General features: G+C 43.2%; 1 protein-coding gene and 1 non-coding gene across 6 annotated transcripts in view; both read left to right on the top strand.

The window, feature by feature from the left end:
* Window positions 1-246: 246 nt before the first annotated feature.
* ERGIC2 (ERGIC and golgi 2) overlaps window positions 247-10491 on the top strand; it is a 45333-nt gene continuing 35088 nt past the window's right edge. The window contains exon 1 of one of the 5 annotated variants that reach the window (XM_053253690.1): window positions 247-536. The gene's annotated coding sequence lies outside the window, so the exon portion shown is untranslated. Of the gene's footprint in view, window positions 537-624; window positions 706-9914; window positions 10286-10491 lie in introns of those variants that run through there. The other 4 variants (XM_053253691.1, XM_053253693.1, XM_053253692.1 and 1 more) reach the window with 4 other exon arrangements.
* On the top strand, window positions 5712-5783 carry TRNAA-AGC (transfer RNA alanine (anticodon AGC)). The gene has a single exon. It is a non-coding gene; the product is annotated as a tRNA-Ala (tRNA).

A 10491-nucleotide genomic window follows, 5' to 3' on the forward strand; every position in this document is an offset into this window, starting at 1 on the left:
ACATAATAATCATTATAGATTAATAGGCCCTTTGTTCCCTGACAAACTGCTTTTTGCAGCCAAATGCAACTCAGAAACAACCTCCCACCCACTCCCTCTACAACCACCACGTTTTCTCCCGCACACCGTCGCCACAGCCTTGCCCCCAGCTATATATAGCACGGTGCACGTGACTAATGAAGTCTCGCACTCGCGAGATATCCGGGCTCCTAGTGGATTTTCTCCTTCCTCCTCCATCCTTTCTTTTCTCCCTGTCCCCTCCCCTTCACGTCAAGGCAGCGCGGGAAGGAGTATAAGAATTGCGCTGCGCTGTCTCTGGGTGGGAGGCGCAAGTATTAGCTAGTCAGTGTAACAGATGTTTTTTTCTTAACCGTGGTGGGCTCTTCTTAATTTGTGCGTCTGAGACTGACTGGGAAGTGTCTGGGTGAGTCTCTTTTTAATCCCCCCAAGTCGCATCACGGCAGCGTGGAAAAGAGACGGGGTTGCTGTGCTGTCGGAGGGAGAGGAGCTGGAGCTGTATTCGGGCGACCGGATAGGTGGGCGTTGCAGCCTTGGGCACCGGCACTCGCCTACCTGCCCTCCCTCCCACCCTGTCTCTCCTAGCCTTAATTCCAGATTGCCTCGAGTGCGACAAGACCAGTGACTCAGTGAGACTGACTTATGAGTGAATCTGTTTAGGATCGCACTGTTACGCGCGTCTCTTAGGTGGGTGCTCGAAAGCTTCTCTCGCTAGCTTGTGCCATGTGTGAACGTTATTAATGTGATGCAGAATGCAAAAGAGTGGCACATTTTAAATCTGAAGTAGCTGTTGTAGCAAATGTAGATGTTTCCATTCATTCTTTGCAGAGGGTTTTAAGGTTTGGGTAAAAGCATTCCTAAGTAGGGCTTGTATTTTCAAATGGAAAACCCTCCTGTGGAAAGTGCATAGATCTGACTTTAAAATAGCTTTCTTGCGTTGGCTGCCTTGCATTAATAACTTTTACGTGTGTGTGCAAATAATGTAAGAGGGATCTGCAAGTGTTCAGGATGAAACTGACTCCAAACTGTGTTAACATAACAGGTGATGCACTCCATATTAAAGGCAAGTCTAACATTTCTTCTGAAAATGCCCTTAGGTGGGGATCTCGCCTTCCTACATGCTTTAACAGTTCTTGAATACCTTGCTGTGTACTTGTGGCCAATATACTATTCATAGTCGGTTCCTTCCACCCGTCTAACCTTGCCTAGAGTGTTTATATTTCAGAGTTTGCTGAGACACTTTCATAAAAAGGGGAATCTAAAATAAACAGTATCTTCCAGCTTCATTCCTAGCTAGTTTCTTTCCTATGCATTGTCTGTCTTGCCTTTCATTCTTGTTTAACTTTTTTTTATTGTTAAATTTATATACCACCTTTCATTAAAACAATCCAAAGGCGGTTGACAACCGAGCCTCCCTCATTGTCAGCACCCGGAGCAGACCCCCCTCAGATGACCTTGTCAAGTGAGCAGCAACCCTTGGGAGCAGGCAGTCCCTCAGGTATCCCGGACTTATTCCCTAATGTCCCTTTTGCAGTGGTCTCCTTGTTGATTAGTCTTTCCCCACCCGTTGCCATTCTCTCCCTTCTTTCTTTTTCATAGACCTGGTATAAAAAGACGAGGGAGCCCTACAGATGTTGTTGATGGGTTAGTTTCCATATGCTGTTCTCTTACCATTATAGCTGTCATGTCTGACCCAGAAATAACACGTATGGATCACTTTCAAAATAAAAATGTTTGTAATGTGATATTAAAACCAATACATCATCTTTGAAAATTTCCTACAGTGAATTCATCACTTCTCCCAACATAGCTTTCAATATATACATGCACTAGACTTACTGTGCCCTCCTATGCACACATATTGGGGGAGCAATTTCAGCCAAACATAGTGGGACTTAATTTTGAGTAAACATGTAGGACTTGGCTGTTAATCATGTTATAGTATCTTAAAGCCTGATCAGTGCTTTTTCAGTCATAATTTGGATTTGCCTGTCCCTTTGTCTCACTTGATACATTACTTGAATTGCAAGATTCTTAAATAACTACTATGTCTGTTTTTTAATATTCAAGTCTTAACGTGTGGATAATTTCTTGCTTGCACTGTCAAAAATAGAACGACCATGGGGAGAGAGATGAAATAAAAGAGCTCCTGGAAGTGTATGACTGGCACACTTCCTCCTTTCTAATAGGCTGCTAAAGGTAATTTGGCAGCTGCTGATAGGCTGTAGTATAAGAGGTGTGTATTAAAAAGAACACGCAGGTAAGATTGTTGTAGAACAGGATTCTTGTTTGACATTAAAGAAGAACAGTTAATATCTTAAGATTTTTTTAAAAAAATAACGAAGCTTATTGTCACTTTGTTTACTATACTGATATCCCACTTTTCTCCCCTCATGGAATTCAACACTTCTTCTATGGGGTTCATAATTGGCCATTCATCCAGGCTCTGACCAGACCTACTAACTTAGCTTGAGCAAGGTGGCTGTAACATGTGCTCTTAGACCTTACCCTTGGATCCATAACTGTGTATGCAAGTTAGCACAGTATCATGCTCCCCACCACCACCACGATAACATTATTTGCAATGTTTTTAATGTGCTTCTAGATAAGCCTCAAAAATAGATATGTAGCAGTCACACATTTCAATCACGCTTTACACAAAGCTGTATTGGGAAAGAAGAAATATCTGCAGCTGGTAGGAACTTGAATCTGATTTTCTGCTCTAGGTGCAGAAGCAGATGCTTCTTATGCAACAGCTGCAGCAGGATCCTCTCCTGAGCAGATGTGAGATGGGTGGCAAAGCTATCTTTTGCTGCTTTAACTTCTGAAACATCTAGCAGACTTCCTTGCTATAGCTATGTAGTGGTGCAAGCTTGCACAAGGGGGCATGGAACCTTCATCTCCCCCACCCTACAACTAGAGAATAGCTTTGTTCTCTAGCACTGCTTAATGTGACATGGGCAGAACATGAGGCATAACAAGTCAGTGCAAAACTGCAAAAACCTATATATAGGTAGCCCATTGTGTTGCTGCAGGTTATTTGCTGTAAACATTAATCTGCCTGTTTTAAAACAAGTATTTGGAATGCAAACTAAACTGCAGTTTCAAACAAAGCATTGAGATTTTACTTCCTGACATAATTGGTTCAGGCATAATGCCAAACCATTGTTTAATATTACATGATTTAAGTTTGAGCATGTGAGCGCACAAGCACACACACCTGCCAGTGTGTTCTACTTAACTGCTTGCTTTTGATTTGTGGCAAACCATATTTTGCTGTTATATCTGAGCAAACTGTGGTTTGTGCTTATTCTCCAAATCAGGATTGCAAATTAGCTACATGGTGAGTACAGTTTAAAGGGCCAAAGAAATACTAGTTTGCTAGTTCTGACTGGTACTATGGTTTGCCACAAACCAGGAAGTGTTTAGAGATTAATTACGATAAGACCAAGATTCTAAACTTTGCTAAGCGCCCCCAAAGGTCACACTTGGTATCTGAATGGTCACAAAATTGATCAAGTTAAAAAAATTAAATACCTGACTGTTGTTTTCCAAGCCTCTGGTAGCCAGAATGCTCACTTGGATTACATTTTGCAAAATGCCCAGAAACTGGCATCTGCCATTCAGTCCTTCTATTATTCTAGAGGTGGCTTATTTATCCCTGCGGCAATAAAGCGATTTATAGTTGAAGCTTATGCATAGTTCCTGTATGGTGTACAGTTTGGGACATACAGCAATTTTGCCCCTTTGGAGACTGTGCAATCCAAATTTCTAAGAAATATATATTTAATTCTCTAAGACATACCCGTGGCTAATCACACGCATGGCACCTCTCGCAAGAGAGTTATCTCTGCAGAATAGCCACAGGGACGGGGAAGGAAATGGCCATGGTGGTGGGAGGAGCCGGCCAGCCGGTGGAGCCGTGCTGGTGGGCAAAGCCCTACTGCTGGGAGGCGCTGGCTGGCCAGTGGAGCTCTGCAGTGTGCAAAGTTGCACTGGCGGGAGGTGCCAGCTGTGGCAGAGGCCGCAGGCAGGAGGGAAAGCACCAGTAGGCAGGTGGCGAGAAAATGGCAGCGGCAGCAGGTGGCGAGAAAATGGCAGTGGCAGCAGGTGGGAGAAAATGGCTGGGCCTAACTAGAGGCGCAGATGCTCTGTGCCCAGCCCAGCTAGTATTTTCTAAGTAGCTAGATGTGTTCCAAATGTGGTTCTCCACCAGGAAGCTGGTGTGACCAAGGTGGAGACGGGGTTATGGTCAACTATCTTCATTTGCTAAGGCTGCTTTCTACCCTAGTTGGACTAGTCCCCCTGATGTTAGTTGACAACTTGAATTCGAAATGGAAAAATATTCCTCCATTGGAAATGGTATTATTACAATTTATCCCTGGAAACCCTTATGATGATAGGTTTTGAGCAAGCCAAGATAGCATTAAAACAATGGGTGATAGAAATGGAAGGGCAATTAGACCAATTTTGCCTTCTAAGTAACCAACCCTCTATTTCAAGGCCTCTAAGATATTTCAGTCCAATAACAATGTCTAAATTTAGAAGAGCTTTGACTCTAACACATTTCAATGTATTTTCTATGGCCATATTAGAATGAAAATTCCATATGCTCTGCCCTTATGGTGCAGGAACCATTGAATCAATGTCTCATGTCCTCCTATACTACCTCTTTAATAAGGATATTCATTATCATTTTATTACCCCCTTTTAGTCAGTTTTGTAGATCACTCTGATTCATTTTATCTTCAGTACTGTCTGACCAGAATGATTTAATTTCTTTAAACACAGCTAAATTTTGTTTTATAGTTTGTAAAATTGGCCAAGAGTTGGGTAAATTGTCTTCGCTTACTGATCAGTAGTTTACTCTTTTGTTACCTTATTGTTTTATTTTGCTTCATTAAGTATTTGTTATGTTTATTGTGTTTCGCTGGTCGTTGACCATAATAAAATTTTTTTTTCTTCAAACCAGGACTCGTTCCTGTAGAGCCAACCCATGGCTTTGGGCTATGTGTGAAGTGACTCTGCATCTTCTTACCTTTTGATATATTGGCCTAAGCTTCTGCTGTGCATCCGTCTCTAACCCTGACTTTGTTTGTCAGCCATCATTCAGTATTTCTGTTGTCCCTTTCTAGCCCTGCCATTTCTACGCTTGCAGTCTCCTTTGCTCCCATCGTTATATGCTGACTAGCTTTAAGCAGTGGTGTGGGTGTTTCATTAAACATGTGACAAAAAGGAACACAATTAAAAGGCAGCAGTTTTATTTTCTTAATGTGTCTGCACTTGCATGGTGTACACAAGGGTCAATTAGATAAGTAGCAGGAATATTGTCAGGTTCAGGAATTTGTAGGAAACTTGCGGTTGGAGCCAGGATGGATTTTTCTGTTTCACCTGCGTTGTGACTTGCACTTAAAATTATATTTGTAAAAGTGAGATCTCTGTAATTTCATGACTGTGGATACATCGTCAATAAGAACATAGGAGCAGCCTTGTTGGAGCAGACTAAAGGCCTATTTAGTCCAGCATTTTGTTTCTCACAGAAGCCAGTTCAGATGGCTCTGGAAGGTTCATAAGCAGGAGATGAATGCAATAGATCTCTTCTGCTGTCGCTCTCCAGCAATTGGCATTCAACGGCATACCCTGACCCTGGAGATAGTGTATAACCATTGTGACTATTTCCATCATTTGGGCATGGGGCTGTAGCTCAGTAGTAGAGCATCTGCTTAGCCTGCAGAAGGTCCCAGGTTCGATCCCTGGCATCTCCAGGTAGAGTGAAGAGAAATTCAGAGTAGACAATACAGTCAGAGTAGACAATACTGAGCTACAGGTGAAACTCGAAAAATTAGAATATCGTGCAAAAGTCCATTAATTTCAGTAATGCAAATTAAAAGGTGAATCTGATATATGAGATAGACGCATTACATGCAAAGCGAGATAAGTCAAGCCTTAATTTGTTATAATTGTGATGATCATGGCGTACAGCTCATGAGAACCCCAAATCCACAATCCCAGAAAACTAGAATATTACATGAAACCAATAAAACAAGGATTGTAAATAGAACACTATCGGACCTCTGAAAAGTATAAGCATGCATATGTATTCAGTACTTGGTTTGGGCCCCTTTTGCAGCAATTACTGCCTCAATGCGGCGTGGCATGGATGCTATCAGCCTGTGGCACTGCTGAGGTGTTATGGAAGACCAGGATGCTTCAATAGCGGCCTTCAGCTCTTCTGCATTGTTTGGTCTCATGTCTCTCATCCTTCTCTTGGCAATGCCCCATAGATTCTCTATGGGGTTCAGGTCAGTCGAGTTTGCTGGCCAATCAAGCACAGTAATCCCATGGTCATTGAACCAGGTTTTGGTACTTTTGGCAGTGTGGGCAGGTGCCAAGTCCTGCTGGAAAATGAAGTCAGCATCCCCATACAGCTCGTCTGCGGAAGGAAGCATGAAGTGCTCCAAAATCTCCTGATAGATGGCTGCGTTGACCCTGGACTTAATGAAGCACAGTGGACCAACACCAGCAGATGACATGGCTCCCCAAATCAACACAGACTGTGGAAACTTCACACTGGACTTCAAGCATCTTGCATCGTGTGCCTCTCCATTCTTCCTCCAGACTCTGGGTGCTTGGTTTCCAAATGAGATGCAAAAGTTGCTCTAATCAGAAAAGAGGACTTTGGACCACTGAGCAACAGACCAGTTCTTTTTTTCTTGAGCCCAGGGAAGACGCTTCTGACGTTGTTTGTTGTTCAGGAGCGGCTTGACAAGAGGAAAATGACATTTGAAGCCCATGTCCAGGATCCGTCTGTGTGTGGTGGCTCTTGATGCACTAACTCCAGCCTCAGTCCACTCCTTGTGAAAGTCTCCAACACTTTTGAATGGCCTTTTCCTGACAATCCTCTCCAGGCTGTGGTCATCCCTGCTGCTTGTGCACCTTTTTCTTCCACACTTTCCCCTTCCACATAACTTTCTATTAATGTGCTTTGATACAGCACTTTGGGAACATCCAACTTCTTTTGCAATTACCTTTTGAGGCTTTCCCTCCTTATGGAGGGTGTCAATGATGGTTTTCTGCACAACTGTCAAGTCAGCAGTCTTTCCCATGATTGTGATTCCTAATGAACCAGACTGAGAGACCATTTAAAGGCTCAGGAACCCTTTGCAGGTGTTATGGATTGATTAGCTGCTTGGAGTGGGACACCTGGAGCCTAGACTGTTGAACCTTTTCACAATATTCTAATTTTCTGGGATTGTGGATTTGGGGTTCTCATGAGCTGTACGCCATGATCATCACAATTATAACAAATTAAGGCTTGACTTATCTCGCTTTGCATGTAATGCGTCTATCTCATATATCAGTTTCACCTTTTAATTTGCATTACTGAAATTAATGGACTTTTGCACGATATTTCGAGATTCACCTGTAGATGGGCCAATGGTCTGATTCCGTAGATGGCAGCTTCCTATGGTTTTTTTCCTGCTAAAGCTTGCCTTCTATAAATTTGTCTTATCTCCTTTTAAAACCATCTAAGTGGTCATCACATCTTGTGAAAGCAAATTACATAAACTAATTATGTGCTGGATCCAGAGGTACTTCATTTTGTCTGTCTTGAGTCTCTTGCCAATTGCTTTCATTGGATGACCGCAGGTTTGAGAATTATGGGAGACTAAGAAAAGGTTTGTCACGATTTGAACCCAGGTCTCTTCAATTCTCATCCAACACTCTAACCACTAAATCACACTGGCTCTCCTTGGCTCAGCCGTCATAAAAAATTTTTGAGCCCTACTAACAGGGAAATCCTGGATATGGCAAGCTTATAAAATATGTAAACAATTTATGTATGAACTATTTTTATAAGCTCTGTAGAGGTTCATAAAGTTGTATACTGAGTAACACGAGAAGTGTATTGGACATCTTCCTTCCTTTCTGCCTGCCTGCCTGCCTAACAATCCTGGCTGTTTGACTGGGGAATACATTGGGCACTGTTTCATTACGACATCAGTCTTGAGTAGGAGGAATATGTTTGTTTATTAGGAGAATTTATTGCTTAACATGCAGTAACAACTGAACTAGGAGGCCTCTACCTACTGCAGTGCTATCCCTGGGTTCTACCCCTCTAGCTTTCCTCAGTAAACTGTTTTTCCTTATGCATTATTTATCCCACCCCCCAGGTTTTTTGGGAAAATATTAAAATAAAAATTATTTGAAAACAATAACAAATTTAACCTTTAAGACCTTAAGTGCACAGCCCCACCCAGGCCAGAGTCTCAGCTTTACCTGAACTCATTCAGTCACATAGTCATTCAAGAATACCTGGAATAAAGTAGCCCTTCCTTCATTCATTTGCTTTCTCTCTGCTAAAGCACCAGTGAAATTGTTTGTCCTGCATTCAGACCCCCCCCGCATATGACTCATGGTCTCTTTATCCCTTCCTAGCCCCCCCCCCCGCCCATGGTTTTCATTGGCTGAGGGGTTGCAGGTTGAGCCTGACTGAAAGTGACTTTGCCCTTTGCAAAGGAATACAAAGTGTAAAACTGAAAATTAAACATTTCATGTCAGCTCCCCCAAAATACATGATTTTGTAGTCTCTGCATCAAAATAAGACTTTTCAAATCAGAGGATGGGGAACATATTAAAATTTGGGGTTAAAAAAAAGCTACGTTTCTTTCCTGATTTTGAAATGCTTGCTCATCCTTAAATCCTAAGAAACTGGGGTAACTCCATGTATGCCATTCTCAAATTGGTGAAGATATATAGTCTAAACTGATTGCAGGTGGATGGCTTTTCCTTGTTTTGGCACGTACATAGCATTGCATGCAAAAACTATTGGAGGACATGTGGCTAAGAACTAACATAAATATGCATGTGTTATGCGCTACTGTGTGGGAGGAGGCAACGGTAAACCCCTCCTGTACTCTACCAAAGAAAACCACAGGGCCCAGTGGGCACCAGGAGTCGAAATCGACTTGATCGCACACTTTACCTTTTTATGTGCAAATACATACTCTTAGTTTCTTATGACACTTACAGTATATCCTGCCATTCCTTCAAGTTGCTCAGGACAGTGTATATGGTTCTTCTTCCCCACTTTTATTCTAACAATCCTGTGGGGCAGGTCAGGATGAGAGAGTATCTGGCCTAAGGTTAGCCAGTGAGCTTTATAATGGAACAGGGAAGGATTTGAATCCAGCTCTTCCCAATTCTCATTCACTCCACCCACCACTACACCCAGTTAACCCCTGCTAACGGCAAAGAGGCACCTTTTACCGTGGTGATTTTATTTAGCAGGGAGAGTAACTGGCCCTACCCACCCCCAGCACAGTACTTCCAGTGACTGTTGCTGGTGTCTATCTTATGTTTTGTTTTAGATGTGAGCCCTTTGGGGACAGGGAGCCATCTTATTTATTTATTCTCTGTGTAAACCACCCTGAGCCATTTTTGGAAGGGTGGTATAGAAATTGAAATAATAATAATAATTAATAATTGATAATACATCATGCTGGCTCTCCATTTTGTGGAGTATTGACTGCAGGGGAAAAAGAAAATTGAAATATTCATTTTTAACTGTGAAACAAAGTAGTGGAATACCTGCATGTTAAGATTGGCTGGCATGCATCAAAAACAGAACACTCCGCACACTATTGATTCATCACAGGGGCTCTCACAAACTGTTTTTGCCCTCAGCCCCAGAACCTGCTAGGGACATCCTTGGCTCCAGGAAGTGTGCCCAGTAAGCTGGACCCCTTCAAGGTACATGCAAGCAAGTACAAATGCAGAATGAATGTGCTATTCAAAAAAGAAATTTACCTAACGTAAATGGCCACTTAAATAAAGAAACTGCAGAATTGGTGTTCAAATAGCGCGCGGTGTGTGTGGGTGGGTGTACTCGCGCGCGCGCGCACTAAAGCGCCGGCAAAACTGCCGGTCCTGCGTTCGGTCTCTTCATCCCTTCCTCTTCCTAGCCCTCTCTCCCTGAGACCCTCCTCCTCTGCTTGTCATTGGTTGAGGGGTTGTAGGTTGAGCCTGACTGACAGGCTCCTCTCCAGGCATTTCCCTCGGCTGAGCTGTCAGTCAGCCTCACCCTGCGCACCCCTCAGCCAATTATGAGCAGAGGAGGTGGGAGGGCTTGCCTCGCTCGCTCATTTCGACTTCCCTATTTCCTCTCCTCCTCCGTCGGGCAGCAGGCGCTCTGTTCTCCCAACACCTCTGTTTCTCCGGCGCGGTGGGAACGACGACGACGACGACGACTATCGCAACGCTATCCGTAAGTTGCTGGGGCTGCTGTAATAGGGCCGGGCCCCCTTTAGCCCCCGTGTAGATACGGCCTTATGCCCTCCCCTATTCACCTCTTTTCCAACCTAAAAAGCATCACATATTGTATCCTTTCCTGGTAGGAAAAGTGCTTCAGCCCTCTGATTATTTTGGTTGCTCGTTTCTGTATTTTTCCAGATCTACAGTAACCAGAACTAC

The sequence above is a fragment of the Hemicordylus capensis genome, chromosome 5 (assembly GCF_027244095.1).
Source record: "Hemicordylus capensis ecotype Gifberg chromosome 5, rHemCap1.1.pri, whole genome shotgun sequence".
Taxonomy (NCBI): domain Eukaryota; kingdom Metazoa; phylum Chordata; class Lepidosauria; order Squamata; family Cordylidae; genus Hemicordylus; species Hemicordylus capensis.